Source organism: Papio anubis, unplaced genomic scaffold (assembly GCF_008728515.1).
Source record: "Papio anubis isolate 15944 unplaced genomic scaffold, Panubis1.0 scaffold48, whole genome shotgun sequence".
NCBI lineage: Eukaryota > Metazoa > Chordata > Mammalia > Primates > Cercopithecidae > Papio > Papio anubis.
The window spans coordinates 332,289-356,517 of NW_022164993.1; the positions used below are offsets into that span (position 1 = coordinate 332,289).

At 52.5% G+C, this 24,229-nt stretch overlaps 6 pseudogenes; 1 reads left to right on the forward strand and 5 right to left on the reverse strand.

Moving 5' to 3' along the window:
• Positions 1 to 9,292: 9,292 nt before the first annotated feature.
• On the reverse strand, positions 9,293 to 9,411 carry LOC116273224 (annotated as a pseudogene).
• A 4,040-nt stretch (positions 9,412 to 13,451) lies between these two features.
• LOC116273217 lies at positions 13,452 to 13,571 on the reverse strand (annotated as a pseudogene).
• Positions 13,572 to 15,080: 1,509 nt separating this feature from the next.
• On the reverse strand, positions 15,081 to 15,199 carry LOC116273229 (annotated as a pseudogene).
• A 4,966-nt stretch (positions 15,200 to 20,165) lies between these two features.
• Positions 20,166 to 20,284, reverse strand: LOC116273221 (annotated as a pseudogene).
• Positions 20,285 to 21,497: 1,213 nt separating this feature from the next.
• On the reverse strand, positions 21,498 to 21,615 carry LOC116273235 (annotated as a pseudogene).
• Positions 21,616 to 23,289: 1,674 nt separating this feature from the next.
• LOC116273237 lies at positions 23,290 to 23,408 on the forward strand (annotated as a pseudogene).
• The last annotated feature ends 821 nt before the right edge of the window (positions 23,409 to 24,229 follow it).

Below are 24,229 nucleotides of genomic sequence, written 5' to 3' on the forward strand. Positions count from 1 at the left end.
TTCAGGGTTGTTTGGCAGGGGATGGCAACAGAGGCGCCTGATTGCCCCAAGAGCCCGGCCCAGCCATGCCCGCCAGCTTCCAGCAGCCACCGCCTGCTCAGGCCCACAGGGCTCAGATCTGGACACCGAAGCCGCTCGCCCGCGGCCTTCCCCCAGCTCCCGAGGTCCTGGCGGGTCGGAAGCGAGGCAAAAGCAGTGGGATGCTGTTTCCCGGTGGTGCTTTGGTGGCAGATCCGCAGGAGGAGGTCCCCGGCTGTGGCGGGGGTGTAGGCAGGCCATAAAGGAGGAGCAGAGTCAAGGAAGTTTGGGAAGCATGGCGACAGTATGGGGAAGGGGGTGAGGGGGGAACCAAAATAGCCTACAGCAGACTGGGACTGGTGGATCATGCCTGTAATCCCAGCATTTTGGGAGGCCAAGGCAGGTGGATCATGAGATCAGGATATCCAGACCAGCCTGGCTAACATGGCGAAACCCAGTCTCTCCTAAAACTACAAATCATGAGCCTGGCATGGTGTCGGGTGCCTGTAGTTCCAACTGCTCAGGAGGCTGAGGCTGCAGAATGGGTTGAACCTGAGAGTTGAAGCTTGCACTGAGACAAAATTGCGCCACTGCACTCCAGCCTGGGTGACACAGCGAGACTCCATCTGGAAGAAAAAGAGTAAGAAAGAAAGACAGAAAGAAAGAAAGAGACACAGAAAGAAAGAAAAGAAAGTAAGAAAGAAAGAAGGAAAGGAAGAAAGAAGAGAGAGAAAAGGGAAGAAAGGAAGGTAGAAAAGAAAGAAAGACAAGAAAGAAAGCAAGAAGGCCTGTAGCACTCAGTATTCCCAGGCAGTCTCCCATCCAAGTACTAACCAGACCCGACCCTGCTTAGCTCCTGAGATCAGACAAGATTGAGCGCCTTCAGGGTGGTATGGCTGTAGATGCCAGCAGTGGCCCTTGGCTCTGGGACATTGGAGGATGGGGGATGGCCCTGATTTTCCCTGGGATGGCACTAGAGCCAGCAGCCTGATCCCCGGTAAGAGGGGCTTAGAGAAACCCAGACACACTCCACCACCACCAGCAGCAAATCCACAGCCCCACACACAGACATACCTGGGCACTCGCGCATTGAAACCCACACATGGGCACGTGCACACACACACACTCACACACACACAAATGGCTTGAAGGAAAGCAAGGAAGAGATGAATGGAGAGATTGAAACTAATGGTGGGAGAGAGACATCCATCGAGAGAAACAGGGGAAGGGGAGAGGGAAAGAGACAGACTGAGATTCAGAGAAAGAGAGAGGGACAGAGAAAGAGAGACAGACAGAGAGATAGGCAAGAAAGAAAGAAGGAAGGAAGGAAGGAAGGAAGGAAGGAAGGAAAGAAGGAAAGAAAAATGAAAGAAAGAGAGAGAAAGGAAGAAAGAAGACAAAGAAAGAAGGAAAGAAAGAAGAAAGAAAGAGAGAGAGAGAAAGAAAGAAAAGAAAGAAATGAGAGAGAGAGAGAAAGAAAGAAAGAAAGGAATGTAGAAAAGAAAGAAAGACAAGAAAGAAAGCAAAAAATTCTACAGCACCTGGTATTCACAAGCAGTCTCCCATCCAAGTACTAACAAGGCCCGACCCTGCTTAGCTCCTGAGATCAGAGTAGATGTCAGGTATGCAGGGTGATATGGCTGTAGACACCAGCAGAGGCTCTTGACAGCCTCAAGAGCCCGGCCCAGCCATGCCTGCTGGCTTCCAGCTGGCACCGCCAGCCAGGGGCCTCCGGGCTTGTATCAGGACCATGGAGCCACTGGCCTGTGGCCTACCCCTGGCTCCCGAGCTCCCGAGCTTCCACCACGTCCATCCCGCTTGGAACAGGGAGTGCTCCGAGGTGTCAGAGCCCAGGGCCCACAATCCTGGGACACCGTCGGGTCCTCCACCCTGTCAGGGAGGTATTCTTCTCATACCTTGCCACTCAGGAGGGCTGTGACGGGTTTTCTCTTGGATTAATTTCTTGTTTTGGAAGTGGGTTTAGTAGGCTTCTTCCTTTCTTGGCACCTTCATCTGTTCTTGGTGTGGTTTGGTGGGCCCCATGATTGGCAGAGTGTGCCCACCCGTTTGGTGGGAGTCTTGGCAATGGGCTTGCCCACAGGGCCCAAGGCCTGGGTCTGTGGATTGTCCTCGGGACTGGAGTTACACGAAGATGGTGGCAATGGAAATCCGGGTGCACAGGGACTGTTTTTCTGGTGGCTGGCAAAGCAATGTCCTTCCCCCAAATAAAGCAGCCCCTGTGTTTGGGAGCGGAGGTCTTGGCTGTCGTATGTGGCACCCTCTGCCCCTGCCCGCCGCTCCCCCCGGTTAGGAAGGTTGCGGTGGCGCCCGAAGAGTGGATTGAATCACCTGGTCATTTCCGGAGCTGTAAGGCACAGCAAACGGCAGGGAACCCACGCCTGCACCATTGGGGTCCGGCCACCTGCCCTCCCGGAAAGGAGCCAGGCTCCTGGTGGGGCGGTAGAGAGGCAGAAATGGTGGGATTCTGCTGCCTGGTGGTGCTTTGCTGGCAGAAGTCCAGGAGGAGGTCTCCAGCGGTGGCGGGGGTGTAGAAAGGTGCTAAAGTGGGAGAAGAGTAAATGGGAAGTTGGGAAGCATGGCGACAGTAGGGGGAAGGGAGGGATGGTTGAAGCCACAAGATTACAGCAAGCCGGGTTCCGTGGATCACGGCTGTAACCACAGCACTTTGGGTGTCCAAGATATGTGGATCACAAAGTTAGGAGATCCAGACCAGCCTGGCCAACACGGTGAACCCTGTCTCTACTAAAACTACAAAACATGAACCTGACTCGAGGCCGGGCACCTCAAGTCACTGCTGTTCAGGAGGCTGAAACAGGAGAATGGCATGAACCTGGGAGATGGAGCTTGATGTGAGCCCAGATCACGCCACTGCACTCCACCCTGGGTGATAGAGGGAGACTCCATTTGGAAGAAAAAGAAAGAAGAAAAGAAAGAAAGAAAGAAAGAAAGAAAGAAAGAAAGAAAGAAAGAAAGAAAGAAAGAAGAAAGAAAAAGAAAGAAAGAAAGAAAGAAAGAAAGAAAGAGAAAGAAAGAAAGAAAGAAAGAGAAAACGTGGGAGAAAGAGAAAGAGAAAGAAACAAAAGAAAGAAGGAAAGAAAGAGAGAAAGAAGGGAAGAAAGAAGACAGAAAGAAAGAAAGAAATAGAAAGAAAGAGAGAGAGAATGAAAGAAAAAAGAAAGAAAGGGAGAAAGAGAGAAAGGAAAGAAAGAAGGAAAGAAATAAGTAAGAATGAAAGAGAGAAAGAAAAGAAAGAAAGAGAGAAAGAATGAAAAGAAAGAAAGAATTAAAGAAAGAAGAAAAAAAAGACAAAGAAAAGAAAGAAAAGAGACAAAGAAAGAAAGAGAAAGACAAAGAGAAAGACAAAAAAGCCCTGGCTCCAGAGCTCCTGAGCTTCCACCACGTCCATCCTGCTGGGAATAGAGAGTGCTCCGAGGCATCAGGGCCCAGGGCTCACGATCCTGGGACCCCCTCCGGTCCTACGCCCTGTCGCAGAGGTATTCTTTTGGATCCCTGGTGGCTCAGGAGCTCCTGTGAGTCCCCATCTTGCCCCACACACCAAAGCCGTCACAGCTGGCCAAGGGCGAACAGGCGGCCCAGTGGCACATGGAATTTTTCTCACAATGCCAACACCCAGGCCTGTGCCTTTGGGGTCTGACCCCTTGCCCTCCCAGGCTGCAGCCAGGCTCCTGGCGGGGCGGCAGCTAGGCAGAAGTGGAGGAATGCTGCTGCCTGATGGTACTTTGGTGGCGCACCGCCAGAGGGTGTTCCCTGAGTGTGTCATGGTTGTAGGGGCGCGATAAAGGGGGAGCAGAGTCAGAGGAGGTTGGGAAGCATGGTGATAGTAGGGGAAGGGAGAGAGTGGGTAAAGCCACAAAAGCCTACAGCAGGCTGGGCAGGGTGGATCACAAATGTAATCCCAGCAGTTTAGGGGCCGAGTTGTGTAGACCACGAAGTCAGGAGATCCAGACCACCCTACAACAACACCGCGGAAACCCCGTCTCTACTAAAATTGCAAAACATGAGCTGGGCGTGGTTGCAGGTGCATGTAGTCCCAGCTGCTCAGGAGGCTGAGGCAGGAGAATGGCGTGAACCTGGGAGGCAGAGCTTGCAGTGAGCCGGAGATCCCGCCACCGCGACCCAGCCAAGTGACACCTGTGGAAGAAAAGAATGAAAGACCAGAGAAAGAGGAAAGAAAAGAAAGAAACGAAAAAGAAAGAAAAGAAAGAGGGGAAAGAAAGAAAGAAAGGAAGGAAGGAAGGAAGGAAGGAAGGAAGGAAGGAAGGAAGGAAGGAATGAAGGAAGAAAAGAAAGAAAAGAAAGAAAGAAAGAAAGAAAGAAAGAAAGAAAGAAAGAAAGAAAGAAAGAGAAAGAAAGAAAGAAAGAAAGAAAGAAAGAAAAGAAAGAAAGAAAGAAAGAAAGAAAGAAAGAAAGAAAGAAAGAGAAGAAAGAAGAAAGAAGGAAAGAAAGAAAAGAAAGAAGAAAGAAAGAAAAAAAGAAGAGAGAGAGTAAGAAAGGAACAAAGGAAAGTGGACAAGAGCACAGAAAAGCAAAGCCTACAGCATCCGAGTATTCCAGGGGTGGTCTCCCATCCAAGTACTAACCAGGCCCAACCCTGCTTACCTTCCGAGACAAGGTACGTTCAGGGTGGTATGACCATAGACACAAGCAGAGGCACCTGGCTGCCCCAAGAGCCCCACCCAACCATGCCCGCCAGCTTCCAGCTGGCACCACCAGCCCTGTGCCGCCAGGCTCCAATTGGGACCTCCGAGCTGCTCGCTTGAGGCCTTCCCCTGGCTCCTGAGATTCCAAGCTTCCACATCAGGCCCGCTCAGAACTGGGAGTGCTCCGAAGTGTCAGGGCCCAGGGCAAAGGATCCTGGGACCCCATCCCATCCTCAGCCCTGTCACGGAGATATTCTTTTGGATCCTAGCCCACTCAGCAGCTCCTGCGAGACCCCCTCTTGATCCACCCACCCAGAGCCCTCAGTGCTGGCCAAGAGCCAACAGCTGGCAAAGCCGCACTTGGTTTTTTTTTTTTTTCACAAAGCCCCCACCACGGTCGCTTTTCCCGACCAAGACCCAGCCGGTGGGCAAGAGGGTGTGGGGGGTTGAGAGTTGGGGGATGGCCTTGCTTTTTCCCAGGCTAGCACTAGAGTCAGCAGCATAATCCCCAGAAAGAGTTGCTGAGAGAAACCCACTCACACCCCACCACTACCAGGAGAAAATCCAAAGCCTCACACACAGACCCACTTGAGCGCTCACATGCAGGAACCCACACATGCGTGTGCAAACACACACAGACACAGACACACAAACACACACACATACACGCACATGCAAACGGCTTGAAGGAGAGCAAGAAAGAGATGGGTGGAGAGATTGAAACCGAGGGAGGGAGAGAGACAGCCAACGAGAGACACAGGGGAAGGGGACAGGGAAAGAGACAGACAGAGAGGCAGAGAAAGAGAGGGACAGAGAAAGAGTGAGACACAGAGAGACAGAGGGAAGGCAACAGAAGGAGTGCGAGGTGCAGGGACAAACCAAGAAGATAGAGGGCGAGGGAGCTACAGAGCAAGAGCAATAGAACCTTGGAGAGGGAGCGCCCTGCTCCAGTAGGCAGGGCCGTTTTGAGCAGGCCGGCATAGGGTGGCGGGTACATTGGCTGGGCCACAACAGGGTGACCAGGCCGTCTATGCAAGAGGAACAATGGAGCACTGAGATGGGTTTTATCTTGGGTTAATTGCTTGCTTTGGTGGTGGGTTTAGTATGCTCCTTCCATTGTTGGCACCTCCCTGTGTCCCTAGTGTGGTGCGTTGGGCCCCTAGGTTTGCAGAGTGCCCCTGTCCATTTGGCAGGAGCCCTGGAACCGGGCGCCCCCACAGTACCCGAGGCCTGGTTCTCTGGCATGTCCTCGGGACTGGAGTTTACACGAAGTTGATGGTAATGGAATCCATGTGCACAGAGACTGTTTTCCTGGTGGCTGGTGAAGCAATGTCTTTCCCCGGGATAAAGCGGCCCCTGCATTCTGGAGCGGAGGTCTTCGCTGGCATGTGTGGCACCCGCTGCCCCTGCCCGTCCCTTCCCCCGGTTTGAAAGATTGCAGTGGCGTCCGATGAGTGCATTGAATCACCTGGGGGTTCTTGGAGCGGGAAGGCAGCGTGAACGGCAGGGCACCTGCATCTGCGCTTTTATGGTCTGGCCCCCTGCCCTCCCGGGATGTAACCGGGCTCCTGGCATGGTGGCAGCAAGGTGGAAGCTGTGGGAAGCTGCTGCCCGGTTGTGCTTTTGTGACGGATCACGAAGAGTACATCCTTGGCTGCAGTGGGGGTGTAGGCGGGCAATAAAGTGAGAGCAGAATTGGGTGGCTTTAAAAGCATGGCTGCACAGTAGGGGAAGAGGGAAGGGGAATCACGAAAGACTACAGCAGGCCGTACACAGTGGATCACACTTGTAACCACCACACGTTGGGATTCTCAGGAGGGTGGATCATGAGGTCACGAGATCCAGAGCAGTCTGGCTAACAGGGTGAAGCCCTCTACTCAAAACAAACATGAGCCTGGTGTGGTGATGGGAGCCTGTAGTCCCCACTTCTTCGGAGGCTGAGGCAGGAGAATGGCATGAACCCAGGAGGCCAAGCTTTTAGTGAGGTGAGATTGCACCACTGCACTCCAGGCTGTGTGAAAGAGCCATACTCCATCTGGAAGAAAAAAGAAAGAAAGGAAGAAAGGAAGAATAAAGAAAGAAGGAAGGAAGGAAGGAAGGAAGGAAGGAAGGAAGGAAGGAAGGGAAGGAAAGAAAGAAAGAAAGAAAGAAAGAAAGAAAGAAAGAAAGAAAGAAAGAAAGAAAGAAAGGAAGGAAGGAAGGAAGGGAAGGAAGGAAGGAAGGAAGGAAGGAAGGGAAGGAAGGAAGGGAAGGAAGGAAAGAAAAGAAAGAAAAAGAAAGAAAGAAAGAAAGAAAGAAAAAAGAAAGAAAAGAATAGAAGGAAGGAAGGAAAAGAAAAGAAAAGAAGAAGGAAAGGAAGAAGAAAGAAAGGGAATGAAATGAAATAGAGGAAAGGAAAGAGGAAAGGAAAGAAAAGGAGGAAGGAAAGAAAGAAAGAAAGAAAGAAAGAAAGAAAGAAAGAAAGAAAGAAAGAAAGAAGGAAAGAAAGAAGGAAAGAAGAACGAAAAGGAATGGAAGAAAGAAAGAAAGAAAGAAAGAATGGAAAGAAAGAAAGAAAGGGAAGGGTGAAAGAACAAAGAAATGAAAGAAAGGGAGAGAGAGAGAAGGGAAGAAAGGAAGAAAGAAATGAAAGAAAGCAAAAAAGCCTTCAGCGGCCGGTATTAACAGGCAGTCTCCCATCCAAGAACTAAACGGCCCAACCCTGCTAAACTTCCAAGAGCAGACAAGATTGGGCGTGCTCAGGGTGGTATGGTTGTAGATGCCAGCAGAGGAGCCTGGTTGCCCCAAGAGCCTGGCCCAGCCACTCCCGCCAGCTTCCAGCCAACACTGCCAGTCCAGGGCTGCTGGGCTTCGATCGGGACCCCCAAGCCGCTCACCTGTGGTTTTCCCCCAGCTCCAGAGCTCCCGACCTTCCACCATATAGGGCCCGCTCAGAACAGGGAGTGCTCCGAGGCATCAGGGCCCAGGGACCGTGATCCTGGGACGCCGCCCAGTCCTCCACCCTGTCGCAAACAGGGTGGCCAGGTCGTCTATGTGAGAGGAGTAATGGAGCACTGAGACCAATTTTGTCTTGGATTAATTGCTTGCTTTGGAGGTGGGTTTCATAGTCTCCTTCTTTTGTTGGCACCTCCCTGAGCTCTTGGCATGGTGCAGAGGGCCCCGTGATTTGCAGAGTGCCCCCGCCCATTTGGAGAGAGCCATGGCACCGGGTGTGCCCAGGAGCCTGAGGCCTGAGTCTCCGGTGAGTCCTCAGGACTTTAGTTTAAACGAGCTTGTTGGCAATGGGAATTGGGTGCACAGGGACTGTTCTCCTGGTGACTGACGTAGCAATGTCCTTCCCCCGGATAAAGCAGGCCCTGCATTCTGGAGCAGTGGTCTTGGCTGGCGTGTGTGGCACCCGCTACTTCTGCCGGCCCCTTTAAATGGTTTGGACAGTTGTAGTGGGGTCCAATGAGTGGATTGAATCACCTGAGCATTCCAGGAGTGGGAAGGCACTGCCAACAGCGGGGAACCCGCGTCCACGCCTTTGAGGTCCAGCCCGCTGCCCTCACGGGCTGGAGCCAGGCTTCTGGTGGAGCGGCAGCGAGGTGGAAGAGGTGGAGTCCTGCAGCTCGGTGGTGCTTTGGTGACGGACCCCCAGGAGGAGGTAACAGGCTGTGGCGGGTGTGTAGGCAGGCGATAAAGGGGAAGCAAAGTCAGGGGAAGTTGGGAAGCATGTTGACAGTAGGGGGAAGGGAGGGAGGGGGGAAGTCACAAAAGCCTTACAGCAGGCCAGGCACGGTGGATCACATCTGTAATCTCAGCACTTTTGGAGACCGATTCGGGTGGATTACGAGGTCAGGAGATCCAGACTAGCATGGCTAACATGGTGAAACTCCGTCTGTACTAAAACTACAAAGCATGAGCTGGGTATGGTGACAAGTGCCTAGAGTCCTAGCTGCTTGGGAAATGGAGGCAGCAGAATGGCGAGAACCCAGGACTCAGAGCTTGCATTGAGCCGAGATGACACCACGGCACTCTTACCTGGGTGACAGAGCGAGACACTGTCTGGAAGAAAAAGACAGAAAGAAAGAAAGAAGAAAGAAAGAAAGAAAGAAAGAAAGGAAAGAAAGAAAGAAAGAAAGAAAGAGAAAGAAAGAAAAGAAAGAAAGAAAGAAAGAAAGAAAGAAAGAAAGAAAGAAAAGAAAGAAAGAAAGAAAGAAAGAAAGAAAGAAAAGAAAGAAAGAGAAAGAAAGAAAGAAAGAAAGAAAGAAAGAAAGAAAGAAAAGAAAAGAAAGAAAGGAAGAAAGAAAGAAAAGAAAGAAAGAAAGAAAAGAAAGAGGGAGGAAGGAAAGAAAGAAAGAAAGAAAGAAAGAAAAGAAAGAAAGAGGAAAGAGGAAGGAAAGAGGAAGGAATGGAAAAGAAAGAGAGAGAAAGAAAAGAAAGAAGGAAGGAAAGAAAGAAAGAGATAGAAAGAAAACAGGAAAGAAAGAGGAAACAAAGAAGGAAAGATAGAGAGAAAGAAAGATAAGAAAGAAAAAGCAAGAAGGGAGAGAGAGAGAAGGAAAGAAAGGAAGGTAGAAAGGAAAGAAAGACAAGAAAGAAAGCAAAAAACCCTACAGCACCCGGTATTCCCACGCGGTCTGCTATCCAAGTACTAACCAGTCCCGACCCTGCTTAGCTTCCAAGATCAGACGAGATCGGGTGCGTTCAGGGTGGTATGGCCATAGATGTGGGCAGAGGCCCCTGGGTGCCCCAAGAGCCCAGCGCAGCCATGCCCACCTGCTTCCAGCTGGCACCACCAGCCTGGGGCCGCTGGGCTCGGATCAGGACCCCCGGGCCGCTCGCTTTCAGACTTATCCCACTCCTGAGCTGCTGAGCTTCCACCACGTCCGACCCGCTCAGAACATTGAGTGCTCTGAGGCATCAGGGCCCAAGGCCCACGATCCTGGGACCCCGTCCGGTCCTCCACCCTGTCGCGGAGGTATTCTTTTGGATCCCTGGCCACTCTGGAGCTCCTGCAAGGCCCCTTCTTGCTCCACCCACCCAGAGCCAACTAAGCTGGCAAAGGACGAACATCCAGACAAGCCACACCGAGCTCTTTTCTCACAATGACCTCAACATGGTGGCTTGGCCTAACCAAGACCTGGCCAGTGGGCAAGATGATGTGGGGGGTGGGGGTTTGGGAGATAGCCCTGCTTTGCCCGGAGCTGACACTAGAGCTGGCAGCTTGATCCCCAGAGAGAGGGGTTCGGATAAACGCAGACACACCCCACTGCCACCAGGAGCAAATCCACAGCAACGAAGAAAGCAAGCAAGACAGACAGAAAGAGAGGAAGGAAGGAAGGAAGGAAGGAAGGAAGGAAGGAAGGAAGGAAGGAAGGAAGGAAGGAAGGAAGGAAGGAAGGAAGGAAGGAAGGAAGGGAGAGACAGAAAGAGAGAAAGAAAGAAAGAAAGAAAGAAAGAAAGAAAGAAAGAAAGAAAGAAAGAAAGAAAGAAAGAAAGAAAGAGAAAGAGAGAGAGAGAAAGAGAGAGAGAGAAAAAAGAAAGATAGAAAGAAAGAAAAGAAAGAAAGAAGGAAAGAAAGAAGAAACAAAGAGAGAAAGAAAGAAGGAAAGAAAGAAAGAGAAAGAAAGAAAAGAAAGAAAGAAAAGAAAGAAAGAAGAAAGAAAGAAAAGAAAGAAAGAACAAAAGAGAGAAAGGAAGGAAGGAAGGAAGAAAGAAAGAAGAAAGAAAGAGAAAAGAAAGAAAGAAGAGAGAGAAGGGAAGAAAGGAAGGTAGAAAAGAAAGAAAGACAAGAAAGAAAGCAAAAAAGACTTCAGAAACCGGTATTGCCAGGCGGCCTCCCATCCACATACTAACCAGGCCCGACCCTGCTTAGCTTCCAAGATCAGACGAGTTCAAGTGCGTTCAAGTTGGTATGGCCATGGATGCCAGCAGAGACGCCTGGCTGCAACAAGAGCCCAGCCCAGCCATGCCCGCCTGCTTGTAGCCGGCACCGCCTGCCCGGGGCCACCGGGATCATATCAGCACAGCAGAGCTGCTCAACCATGGCCTTCCCATGGCTTCCGAGCTGCCAAGCTTCCAACATGTAGGTCCCGCTCAGAACAGGGAGTGTTACGAGGCTTCAGGACCCAGGGCCCATGATCCTGGGACCCCGTCTGATCCTACAACCTGTCGCAGAGATATTCTAGATCCCTGAAAGTTTAGTAGCTCCTGCGAGGCCCCCTCTTGCTCCACCCACCCAGAGCCATCAGGGCTGGCGAAGGATGAACAGCCGGCCCAGCCTCTCATGGCCTTTTTCTCACACCGCCCCCACCACGGTTGCTTGTCCCAACCAAGACCCGGCCGGTGGGCAAGAGAGCATGGGTGGTTGGGGGTTGGGATGGCCCTACTTTGCCCCAGGCTGGCACTAGAGCCCGCAGCCTGGTCCCCAGCGAGAGGGGCTGAGAGAAACCCAGACACACCCCACCACTACCAGGAGCAAATCCACAGGCCCACACACAGACATACCCAGGTGCTCGCACACAGGAACTCACTCACGTGCAAGCACACACACAGACACACACACATACACATACACGCACACACAAACGGCTTGAAGGAGAGCAAGGAAGAGACTGATGGAGAGATTGAAACCGATGATGGGAGAGAGACATCCATCGAGAGAAACAGGGGAAGGGGAGAGGGAAAGAGACAGACTGAGATTCAGAGAAAGAGAGAGGGACAGAGAAAGAGAGAGAGACGGAGAGAGACAGAGGGAAGGCCACAGAAGTAGCTTGAGGTGGAAGTTGACAGAAATAGCGGGAGGTGCAGGGGAAACCCAGAAGACAGAGGGGGAGGGAGATAGAGAGCGAGAGAGATAGAGCCATGGAAAGGGACCACCCTGCTCCGGTAGGCAGGGTCCTTTTGAGCAGGCCGGGATAGGGTGGAGGGAGCATGGGTTGAGATAAACAGGGTGACCAGGCCATTGATGCAAGAGGAGCAATAGAGCTCTGAGATGGGTTTTGTCTTGGGTTAATTGCTTGTTTGGAGTTGGGTTTCTAGACTCCTTCCTTTGTTGGCACCTTCCTGTGCTCCTAGTGTGGTGCATTGGGCCCCTAGAATTTCAGAGTGCACCCATCCATTTGGCAGGAGGCGTTGCACCAGGCGTGCCCACAGTGCCCGAGGCCTGGGTCTCTGGCATGTCCTCCGGACTGGAGTTTACACGAAGTTGGTGGCAATGGAATCTGGGTGCACAGGGAGTGTTTTCCTGGTGACTGGCAAAGCAATGTCCTTCTCCCAGATAAAGCAGCCCCTGAGTCCTGGACCGGAGGTCTTGGCTGGTGTGTGTGGCTCCCGCTGCCCCTACCTGCCCTTCCCAATGTTTGCAAGGTTGTGGTGGTGCTCGATGAGTGCGTTAAATCACCTGGGCATTCCAGGAGTGGGAAGGCAGCATGCACAGCAGGGAACCTGTGCCTGTGCCTTCGTGGTCTGGCCACCTGACCTCCCACGATGGACCCAGGCTCCTGGCATGGCGGCAGTGAGGAGTAAGCGGTGGGAGGCTGCAGCCCAGTTGTGCTTTCGTGGTGGACACCCAAGAGGACGTCCCCAGCTACGGCGGGGTTGTAGGCTTACAGTAAAGTGGGAGCAGAGTCCGGGGAGGTTGGGAAGCATGGTGACAGTAGGGGGAAGGGAGGGAGGGGGGAAACCACAAAAGACTACAGCAGGCCAGGCGCAGTGAATCTCGCCTGTAACCACAGCACATTGAGATTCAGAGGAGGGTGGATCACGAATTCAGGAGATCCAGACCACCCTGGCAAAAATGGTGAAAACCCGTCTCTACTAAAATTACAAAACATGAGCCCGACGTGTCAGTGGGTGCCTGTAGTCCCCCCTGCTCGGGAGGCTGAGGCAGGAAAATGGCGTGAATGTGCAACGTGGAGCTTCCCGTGAGCCAAGATAGCAGCACTGCACTCCACCCTAGGTGTCAGAGTGAGACATTGTCTGGAAGAAAAAGAAAGAAGGAAGGAAGGAAGGAAGGAAGGAAGGAAGGAAGGAAGGAAGGAAGGAAGGAAGGAAGGAAGGAGAGAAAGAAAGAAAGAAGGAAAGAAAGAAAGAAAGAAAGAAAGAGAAAGAGAGAAAGAAGGAAAGAAAGAAAGAAAGAATGAATGAAGGAAGGAAAGAAAGAAGAAAGAAAGATAGAAGGAAAGAAAGAAAGAGAGAAAGAAAAGAAAGAAAGAGAGAGAAAAGAAAGAAAAAATAGAGAAAGAATAAATAAAGAGAGAGAGAAAAGAAAGAAGGAAAGAAAGTAGAAAGAGAGAAGGAAAGACAGAAAGGAAAGAAAGAAAGATGGAAAGAAACAAAGAAAGAAAGAGAGAGAGAGAAAAAAGAAAGAAAAGAAAGAAGGAAAGATAAAAGAAAGAAAGAGAGAAAGAAGCAAAGAAAGGAAAGAAAAAAGAAAGAAAGAAGAAAGAAGAAAGAGAAAGAAAAGAAAGAAAGAGAGAGAACAGAAAGAACAAATTAGAGAAAAAATAAAGAAAGAGAGAAAGAAAAGAAAGAAAGAAAGGAAAGAAAGTAGAAAGAGAGAAAGAAAGAGAAAAGAAAGAAAGAAAGATGGAAAGAAAGAAAGAGAGAGAAAAAAGAAAGAAAAGGAACAAAGAAGGAAAGATAGAAGAAAGAGAGAAAGAAAGAAAGAAAGAAAAAGAAAGAAAGAAGGAAAGAAAAAAGAAAGAAGAGAGAGAGAACGGAAAAATGGAATGTAGAAAAGAAAAACAAGAAAGAAAGCAAAAAAGACTACAGGACCCGGTATTCTATGGTGGTCTCCCATCCAAGTACTAACCAGGACCTACCCTGCTTAGCTTCAGGAGATCAAATGAGATCGGGTGCGTTCAGGGAGGTATGGTCATAGACGCCAGCAGAGGCACCTTGCTACCACAAGAACCCGGCATAGCCATGCCCGCCAGCTTCCAGCCGGCACCGCCAGCCCTGGGCCTCTGGGCTCATATCGGGAACCCCGAGCCCCTCGCCCGAGGCCTTCCCCCGGCTCCCGAGCTGCCGTGCTTCAACCACAATGGGCCCGCTCGAAACAGGGAGTGTTCCTAGGCATCAGGGCCCAGGGTCCACATTCCTGGGAACCCGTCCAGTCCTCTGTCCTGTCGGGGAGGTATTCTTCTGGATCACTGGCAACTCAGGAGATCCTTCGAGGCCCCCTCTTACCCCATCCAGCTAGAGCCATCAGGGCTGGCCATGGGCAAACAGGTGGCCCAGCAGCACGTGGCCTTTTTCTCAAAACACCAACACCGAGGCCTGCGCCTTTGGAGTCCTGCCACCTGCCCTCCCAGGCTGAAGCCGGGCTCCTGGCAGGGTGGCGGCTGGTAGAAGCAGTTGAATGCTGTTGCCCGGTGGTGCTTTGGTGGTGCACCCCTAAAAGGAGGTCCCCGATTGCAGCAGGGGTGTAGGGGTGCGATAAAGGGGGAGAAGAGTCAGGGGAGTGTGGGAAGAATGGCAACAGTAGCAGGAAGTAAGGGACGGGGGAAGCAAAAAAGCCTACAGCTGGCCAGGCGCGTTGGTCCACGCCTGTAATACCAGCACTTTGGGGGGCCGAGTCAAGTGGATCACGAGGTCAGGAGATCCAGACCAGCCTGGCTTACACAGTGAAACCCCATCTCTAGTAAAAGTACAAAACATGAGCCAGGCACGGTGGTGGGCACGTGTAGTCCCAGCTGCTCGGGATGCTGAGGCAGGAGCATGGTGTGAACCTGGGAGGCGGAGCTTGCAGTGAGCTGAGATTGTGCCACTAGAGTCCAGCCTAGGTGACAGAGCAAGACTCCGTTTGGAAGAGAAAGAAAAGAAAGAAAAGAAAGAAAGAAAGAAAGAAAGAAAGAAAGAAAGAAAGAAAGAAAGAAAGAAAGAAAGAAAGAAAGAAAGAAAGGAGGAAAGAAAGAAGGAAGGAAGGAAGGAAAGAAAGAAAGAAAGAAAGAAAAAGAAAGAAAGAAAGAAAGAAAGAAAGAAAGAAAGAAAGAAAGAAAGAAAGAAAGAAAGAAAGAAAGAAAGGAAGGAAGGAAGGAAGGAAGGAAGGAAGGAAGGAAGGAAGGAAGGAAGGAATGACAGAAGGAAGGAAGGACGAAATAAAGAAAGAGAGAGAAAGACAGAAAAGAAAGAAAGAAGGAAAGAAAGAAGAAGGAAAAAAGAAAGAAAAATAGAAGGAAGGAAAGAAAGAAGAAAGAAGGAAAGAAACAAAGAAAGAAAGAAAAGAAAGAAGAAAGAAACAAAGAAAAAGAAAGAAAGAAAGAAAGGAAAGAAGGAAAGAAAGAAAGAAAGGTAAAAGAGAGAAAGGAAAGAAAGAAAGAAAGAAGACAGGGAGAGACAGAAGGGAAGAAAGGAAGGTAGAAAAGAAAGAAAGACATGAAAGAGAAAAAAAACCTATAGCGACTGGTATTTCCAGGCGGTCTCCCATCCAAGTACTAAATGGGCCCCAACCTGCTAAGCTTTCGAGATCAGACGAGATCAGGTGCATTCAGGGTGGTATGGCTGCAGATGCTGGCAGAGGTGCATGGCTGCCACAAGAGCCCGGCCCAGCCATGCCAGCTGGCTTCCAACGGGCACCGCCAGCCCGGTGCTACAGGGCTCGGATCAGGACCCCCAAGTCGCTCACCCTCAACATTCCCCCAGCTCCTGAGCGGAAGTGAGGTAGAAGCAGTGGGATGCTGCTTCCTGGTGGTGCTTTGGTGGCAGACCTCAAGGTGTTCCCCGGCTGTGGTGTTCCCCAGCCGAGCCTCCACCACGTTGGGCCCACTCGGAACAGGGAGTGCTCCTAGGTGTCAGGGCCCAGGGCCCACGATCCTAGGACGGCATCCAGCCCTCCGCCCTGTGACGGAGGTATTCTTTTGGATCTTTTGCCACTCTGGAGCTCCTGTGAGGCCCCCTCTTCCCCACCCTCCCAGAGCCATCACTGCTGGCCAAGGGCGAACAGCCAGCCCAGCCACACGTGGCTGTCCCCATCAAGGTCGCTTGTCCTGACCAAGAGCCAGCAGTGGAGCAAGACAGTGTGGGGCGTTGGAAGTTGGGGGATGGCCCTGTTTGTCCCGGGATGGCACTAGAGCCAGGAGGCTGATCCCCGGTGAGAGGGGCTGAAAGAAACCCAGACACACCCCACCACCATGAGCAAATCCACAGCCCCACACACAGACACGCCTGGGCACTCACACGTTGGAAACCACACACGGGTGCCTGCACACACACAAACACACATACACACACACACACACATGCACTCACACACAAACAGCTTGAAGGAGAGCAAGGAAGAGATGAATGGAGAGATTGAAAAGGAGGAAGGGAGAGAGACAGCGATCGAGAGACACAGGGGAGGGGGAGAGGGAAAGAGACAGACAGAGAGGCAGAGAAAGAGAGAGACAGAGAGACAGAGGGAAGGCCACAGAAGTAGCACGGGGTGTGGGGGAAAACCCAGAAGACAGAGGGGGAGGGAGCTAGAGAGCGAGAGCTATAGAGCCTTGGAGAGGGAGCGCCCTGCTCCTGTAGGCAGCGGATAGGGTGGAGGTGGCATGGGCTGCGCCAGAACAGGGTGACCAGGCCATCCATGCAAGAGGAGCAATGGAGCTCTGAGACGGGTTTTGTCTTGGGTTTATTGCTTGCTTTGGAGGTGAGTTGCATAGTCTCCTTCCTTTGTTGGCACCTCCTTGTGCTCTTTTTGTGGTGCTGTGAGCCCCTTGATTTGCAGAGTGCACCCACCCGTTTTGCAGGAGCCGTGGCAATGGGCAGGAGCCCGAGGCCTGGGTCTCTGGCATGTCCTCTGAACTGGAGTTTACATGAAGTTGGTGGCAATGGGAATCTGGGTGCACAGGGACTGTTTTCCTGGTGGCTGGCAAAGCAATGTCCTTCCCTCAGATAAAGCAGCCCCTGCATTCTGGAGCGGAGATTTTGGCTGGTGTGTGTGGCACCCACTGCCCCTGCCCACCACTTCCCCTGGTTTGGAAGGTTGCAGCGGCACCCGATGAATGGACTGAACTGCCTGGGAGTTCCAGGAGAGGAAAGGCATCGCGAATGGCATGGAACCCATGCCTGCACATTTGGGGTCCTGCCCCCTTCCACGCCCCGAGCTGGAGATGGTCTCCTGGCGTGGCGGCCATGACACGGAAGCACTGGGATGCTGCTACCCAGTGGTGCTTTGGTGGTGGACCCCCAGAAGGAGGCCCCCAGCTGCAGGGGGAGTGTAGGCAGGCGATAAAGGGGGAGCAGGATCAGGGGAGTTTGGAAAGCATGGTGACAGTAGGCGAAGGGAGGTAGGGGAGAAGCCACAAAAGCCTACAGCAGGCTGTGTGCAGTGGACCACACCTGTAATCCCAGCACTTTGGGAGGCTGAGGCAGGTGGATCATGAGGTCAGGAGATCCAGATCAGCCAGGCTGACACGGTGAAACCCTGTCTCTACTAAAACTAGAAACTATGAGCCGGGCATGTTGGCGGACGCCTGCAGTCCCAGCAACTTGGGAGGCTGAGGCAGGAGAATGGCATGAATCAGGGAGGTGGAGCTTGAAGTGAGCCGAGATCGTATCACTGCACTGCAGCCTTGGTGACAGAGTGAGATTCCATCTCAAAGAGAAAGAAGGAAGGAAGGAAGGAAGGAAGGAAGGAAGGAAGGAAGGAAGGAAGGAAGGAAGGAAGGAAGGAAGGAAGGAAGGAAGAAAGGAGGGAAGGAGGGAGGGAGGGAGGGAGGGAGGGAAGGAAGGAAGGAACGAAGGAAAGAAAGAGAGAGAGTGAGAGAAGGGAAGTAAGGAAGGTAGAGAAGAAAGAAAACATGAAAGAGAGCAAAAAGCCTGCAGCACTCGGTATTCCCTGATGGTCTTCCATCCAAATACGAACCAGGCCTGAACCTGCCTCGCTTCCGAGATCAGACAAGATCAGGTGCGTTCAGGCTGACATGGCCATAGACGCCAGCAGAGGCCCCTGGCTGCCCCAGGAGCCCGTATCAGCCATGCCCACCGGCTTCCTGCTGGAACTGCCAGACTGGGGTCGCTGGGCTCGGATCAGGGACCCCTGAGTCGCTCGCCAGCAGCCTTCACCCGCCTCCCAAGCTCCGAGCAACAAAAAGAGCCCGCTCAGAATATGCATGGTCTGAGGTGTCAGACCCCAGGTCCCATGATCCTGGGACCCCATCTGGTCCTCCGCCAATTCACATAGGTATCCATTTGGATCCACTCAGGAGCTCCTGCGAGGCCCCCTCTTGCCCCACCAACCCAAAGCCGTCAAGGCTGGCCAATGGTGAAGAGCTGACCCAGGAGTATGAGGCATTTTTCTCACAACGCCCCCACCGTGGTTGCTTGTCCCAAAGAAGACCAGTCTGGTGCACAAGAAGGCATGGGACTGGGTGGTTGGAGGATGGCCCTGCTTTGCCCCAGGCTGGCACTATAGCCAGCAGGCTGATCCCCTGCGAGAGGGGCTGAGAGAAACCCAGACACACCCCACCACCACCAGGAGCAAATCCACAACCCCATACACAGATGCAGCAGGGCACTCTTGCGTGGGAACACACACAGGGGTTCCCATGCACACAGACACACACACACACACACACACACACGGACGCCCACACAAATGGCTTGAAAGAGAGCAAGGAAGAGATGGATGGAGAGATTGAAAACGAGCGAGGGAGAGAGATAACGATTCAGAGAGACAGGGGAGATGGAGAGGGAAAGAGACAGACAGAGAGGCTGAGAAAGAGAAAGGGACAGAGAGAGAGACAGACAGAGGGAAGGCAACAGAAGTAGCACGAGGTGCAGGGGCAAACCCAGAAGAGAGAGCATGAGGGAGCTAGAGAGCCAGAGTGATAGAGCTTTGGAGAGGGAGCTCCCTGCTCCAGTAGGCAGGGCCCTTTTGAGCAGGCCGGGATAGGGTGGAGGGGGCTTGGGCTGGACCAGAACAGGGTGGCCAGGCCGTCCATGTGAGAGGAGAAATGGAACGGTGACATGGGTTTTGTGTTGGATTAATTGCTTGCTTTGGAAGTGGGTTTCGTAGGCTCCTTCCTTTCTTGGCACTTCTATCTGCTCTTGGTGCTGTTCGGTGCGCCCCTTGATTGGCAGACAGTGCCTGCCCAATTGGCAGGAGCCATGGCACCAGGCGTGCCCATGGGGCCCGAGACCTGGGTCTGTGGATTGTCTTCGGGACTGGAGCTACACAAAGATGGTGGCAATGGGAATCCAGGTGCACAGGGACTGTTTTCCTGGTGGTTGTTGAAGCAATGTCCTCCCCCAAAAAAAGCAGCCCCTGCATTCTGGAGCAGAGGTCTTGGCTGGCGTCCACTGCCCCTGCCCACCCCTTCCCCTGGTTTGGAAGGTTGCAGCGGTGCCCAATGAGTGGATTGAATCGCCTGGTCATTCCCGGAGTAGGAAGGCACCACAAATGGCAGGGAACCCGCACCTGCACCTTTGGGGTCCAGCCCCCTGCCCTCCCGGAGTGGAACCAGGCTCCTGGCTGGGCGGCAGTGAGGCAGAAGTGGTGGTATTCTGCTGCCCAGTGATGCTTTCGTGGCAGAAGCCCAGGAGGAGGTCTCAGGCTGCAGCGTGGGTGTCAGCAGGTGATAAAGTGGGAGCAGAGTCAGGGGAGGTTGGGAAGTATGGCAACTGTAGGGAGAAGGGAATGATGGGAGAAGAAGCAAAAGACTATAGCAGACCAGGCACGGTGGATCACTCTTGTAATCCCAGCATTTTGGGAGGCCGAGGCATGTGGATCACAAAGTCAGGAGGTCCAGACCAGCCTGGCTTACACAGTGAGACCCCGTCTCTACTAAAACTACAAAACATGAGCCAGGTGTGGTGGCACGCACCTATAGTCCCAGCTGCTGAGAAGGCTGAGGAAGGGTAATGGCGTGAACCCGGGAGACGGAACTTGAAGTGAGCCAAGATTGTGCCTCTGCACTCCAGCCTGGGTGACAGAGCGAGACTCCATCTGGAAGAAAAAGCAAGCAAGCAAGCATGAAAGAAGGAAAGAAGGAAAGAAAGAAAGAAAGAAAGAAAGAAAGAAAGAAAGAAAGAAAGAAAGAAAGAAAGAAAAGAAAGCAAAGAAAGAAAAGAAAGAAAGAAAGAAAAGAAAGAAAGAAAGAAAGAAAGAGAGAGAGAAAGAGAGGAGGGATGGAGGAGGGACGGAGGGAGGAGGGAGAGGAGAAAGGAAGGAAGGAAGGAGAGAGAGAAAGAAGCAAGAAGGAAGAAGGAAGGAAGAAGGAAGGAAGAAAGAGAGAGGAAAGAAAGAAAAGAAAGAAGGAAGAGAGAAAGAAAGAGGAGAGATAGAAAGAAAGAAAGAAGGAAAGAAAGAAAGAAAGAAAGAGAGAGAGAAAGAAAGAAAGAAAGAGGAAAGAAAGAAAGAAAGAAAGAAAGAAAGAAAGAAAGAAAGAAAGAAAGAAAGAAAGAAAGGAGAGAGAGAGAAGGAAAGGAGAGAGAGAGAAGGAAAGAAAGGAAGGTAGAAAAAAAGAAAGACAAGAAAGAAAGCAAAAAAGCCCACAGCACCCAGTATTCCCAGGCGGCCTCCCATCCAAATACTAACTAGGCCTGACACTGCTTAGTTTCTGAGATCAGATGAGATCTCGCACATTCAGGGTGTTATAGCCGTAGACGCCAGCAAAGGCATCTGGCTGCCACAGGAGCCAAGCCCAGCCATGCCCGCCAGCTTCCAGGTGGCACCGCCAGCCCGGGGCCTCCAGGCTCCTATCGGGAACACTGAGCTGCTTCCCCGTGGCCTTCCCCGGGTTCCTGAGCTCCCGAGCCTCCAGCACGTCCGGAAAGCTCCAAGCAGGGAGTACCCTGAGGTGTCAGGGCCCAGGGCCCACGATCCTGGATCCCCAGCAGGTCCTCTGCCCTGTTGCAGACGTATTCTTTTGGATCCTTCGTGGTTCAGGAACTTCTGCAAGGACCCCTCTTGCTCCACCCTGTCAGAGCCATCAGGGATGGCCAAGGGCGAACAGGTGGCCCAGCGAAGCGTGGCCTTTTTCTCACAATGCCAACACCCAGGCCTGTGCCTTTTCGGTCTGGCCCCCTGCCTCCCCGGCTGGAGCCGGGCTCCTGGCATGGTGACGTCTAGGCAGAAGCAGTGGAATGCTGCTGCCCAGTGGTGCCTTGGTGGCGCACCCTGAGAATCAGTTTCCCGGGTGCGTTGGGGGTGTAGGGGCACAATAAAGGGGGAACAGAGTCAGGGGAGGTTGGGAAGCAAGAGGATAGTAGGGGGAAGGGAGGGAGCGGGGAAGCCACAGAAGCCGACTGCAGGCTGGGTGCGGTGGATCACTAATGTAATCCCAGCACTTTGGGATGCCAAAGCGTGTGGATCACGAGGTCAGGTGACTCAGATCAGCCTGGCTTACACAGTGAAACCCCGTCTCTACTAAAACTACAAAACAGGAGCCAGGCGTGGTGGGGGTAGCATGTCGTCCGCGTTGCTTGGGAGGCTGAGGCAGGAGAATGGCATGAACCCGGGAGGCAGAGCTTGCAGTGAGCTGAGATCCCACCATTGCACTGCAGCCTGGATGACACAGCGAGACTCCATTTGGAAGAAAAAGAAAGAGAGAGAGAGAGAGAGAGAGAGAGAGAGAGAGAGAGAGAGAGAGAGAGAAAGAAAGAAAGAAAGAAAGAAAGAAAGAAAGAAAGAAAGAAAGAAAGAGAAAAAAAGGAAAATAAAGAATGAAACAAAGAAAGAAAAGAAAGAAAGAATGAAAGAAAGAAAAGAAAGAAAGAAAGAGAGAGAGAAAGAAAGAAAGAAAGCAAAAAAGAAGAGAGAGAGCAAGAAGGGAAGAAAGGAAGGTGGAAAAGAAGGAAAGACAAGGGAGAAAGCAAAAAAGCCTACAGCACCCAGTATTCCCAGTGGTCTCTCATCCAGGTACTCACCAGGCCCGACCCTGCTTAGTTTCCAAGATCAGACGAGATCAGGCACATTCAGGGTGGTATGGCTGTAGACGCCAGCAGAGGTGTCTGGCTTCCCCAAGAGCCCAGCCCAGCCATGACCTCTGGCTTCCAGCCGGCACCACCAGCCTGGGTCCACTGGGCTCGAATCGGGATCCCCAAGCCGCTCGCGAGTGACCTTCCCCCGGCTCCCGAGATTCCAAGGTTCCACCACGTCTGTCCCGCTCAGAACAGGGAGTGCTCCAAGGCGTCAGGGCCCAGGGCCCAGGATCCTGGGACACCGTCCCGTCCTCAGCCATGTTGTGGAGATATTCTTTCGGATCCCAGGTGTCTCAGCAACTCCTGGGTGGCCCCCTCTTGCTCCACCCGCCCAGAGCTGTCAGTGCTGGCCAAGGGCAAACAGCCGACCCAGCAGCACGTGGCCTTTATCTCACAACATCCCCACCATGGTCGCTTTTCCAGACCAAGACCCAGCCGGTGGGCAAGAGGGGGTGGGGGCTGGGGGTTGGGGGATAGCCCTGCTTTTCCCTGGGCTGGCACTAGAGCTTGCAGCCTGATCCCCGGCGAGAGTTGCTGAGAGAAACCCAGTCACACCTCAACACTACCACGAGAAAATCCACAGTCCCACACACAGACACAACAGGGCACACGCAATCAGGAACCCATACACGTGTGCACAAACACACACAGACACACACACACACACATGCATGCACACACAAATGGCTTGAAGGAGAGCAAGGAAGAGATGGATGGAGAGATTGAAACCAAAGGAGGGAGAGGGACAGTGATCAAGAGAGACAGGGCAGGGGGAGAGGGAAAGAGACAGAGAGGCAGAGAAAGAGAGGGACAGAGAAAGAGTGAGAGACAGAGAGACAGAGGGAAGGTGACAGAAGTAGCAGCCCTGGCGTTTTGGAGCGGAGGTCTTGGCTGGCGTGTGTGGCACCCGCTGTCCCTGCCCGCACCTGTCCCCAGTTTGGAAGGTTGCAGCAGCGCCCGATGAGTTCACTGAATCGCCTGGGCATTCCGGGAGTGGGAAGGTAGCACGAACGGCAGGAAACCTGTGCCTGCACCTTTATGGTCCGGCTCCCTGCCCTCCCGGGATGGACCCGGGCTCCTCGTCTGGCGGCGGTGAGCTGGAAGCTGTGGGAGGCTGCTGCCCAGTTGTGCTTTCATGGCGGATACCCAAGAGGTAGTCCCAGGCTGTGGCGGGGATGTAGGTGGGAGTTAAAGTGGGAGTAGAGTCCAGGGAGTTTGGGAAGCAAGGCGACAGTAGGGGGTAGGGAGGGAGGGGCAAAGCCACAAAAGACTACAGCAGGCTGTGCGCAGTGGATCGGGCCTGTAACCACAGCACCTTGGGATTCCGAGGAGGCAGAGCTTGCCGTCAAGCTGGCTTGAACCTTGACGGCTCTGACTGAGTGGGGCAAGACGGGGCCTCACAGGAGCTCCTGAGCTGCCAGGGATCCAAAAGAACAACTCTGCGACATGGCGGTGGAACAGACTGGGTCCCAGGATCGTGGGCCCTCAGCCCTGATGCTTCAGAGCAGTCCCTAATCTGAGTGGTCCGGACGTGGTGGAAGATTGGGAGCTCGGGAGCCTGGGGAAGGACACGGGCTAGAGTCCCCGGTTTCCTGATACAAGCCTGGAGGCCCCGGGCTGTTGGTACCAGCTGGAAGCTGGCTGGCATGGCTGGGCTGGCCTCTTGTGGCAGCCAGGCGCCTCTGCCAGCGTCTACAGCCATGCCACCCTGAATGGACATGATCTCCTCTGATCTCGGAAGCTAAGCAGGGTCGGGCCTTGTTAGTACTTGGATGGGAGACAGTCTGGGAATACCAGGTGCTGTAGACCTTTTTGCTTTCTTTCTTGTCTTTCTTTATTTTCTACATTCCTTTCTTTCCTTCTCTCTCTCTTCTTTCTTTCTTCTCTTTCTTTCTCTCTTTCTTTCTTCCCTTCTTTCTCTGTTTCTTCTTTCTTTTCTTTCTCTTTCTCACTCTTTTTTCTTTCTTTTTTCTTTCCTTCTTTCTTTTCTTTCTCTTTCTTCCTTTCTTCTTTCCTTCTTTCTCTCTCTCTTTCTCTCTTTCATTCTTTCTTTCTTTCTCTCTCTCTTTCTTTCTTTCTTTCTTTCTATCTATCTTTCTTTCTTTCTTTTTCGTCCAGATGGAGTCTCACTCTATCACCCAAGGTGGAGTGCAGTGGCATGATCTCGGCTCACTTCAAGCTCCGTCTCCCAGGTGCATGCCATTCTCCTGCCTCAGCCTCCCGAGCAGTGGGGACTATAGGTGCCTGGCCCCACGCCGGGCTCATGTTTTGTAGTTTTAGTGGAGACAGGGTTTCACCATGTTAGCCAGGCTGGTCTGGATCTCCCGACCTCATGATCCACCCTCCTCAGAATCCCAATGTGCTGTGGTTACAGCCGTGATCCACCAAGCTTGGCCTGCTGCAGTCTTTTGTGGCTTCAACCATCCCTCCCTTCCCGGTACTGTCACCATGCTTCCCAAATTCCCTGGACTCTGTGACCACTTCATTGCCCGCCTACAACAGCACCACAGCCAGGACGTCCTCTTGGCGTCCTCCACCAAAGGACAACTGGACAGCAGCCTCCCACCACTTCCGCCTCACTGCCTCCATGCCAGGAGCCCAGGTCCATCCCGGGAAGTCAAGGGACCAGT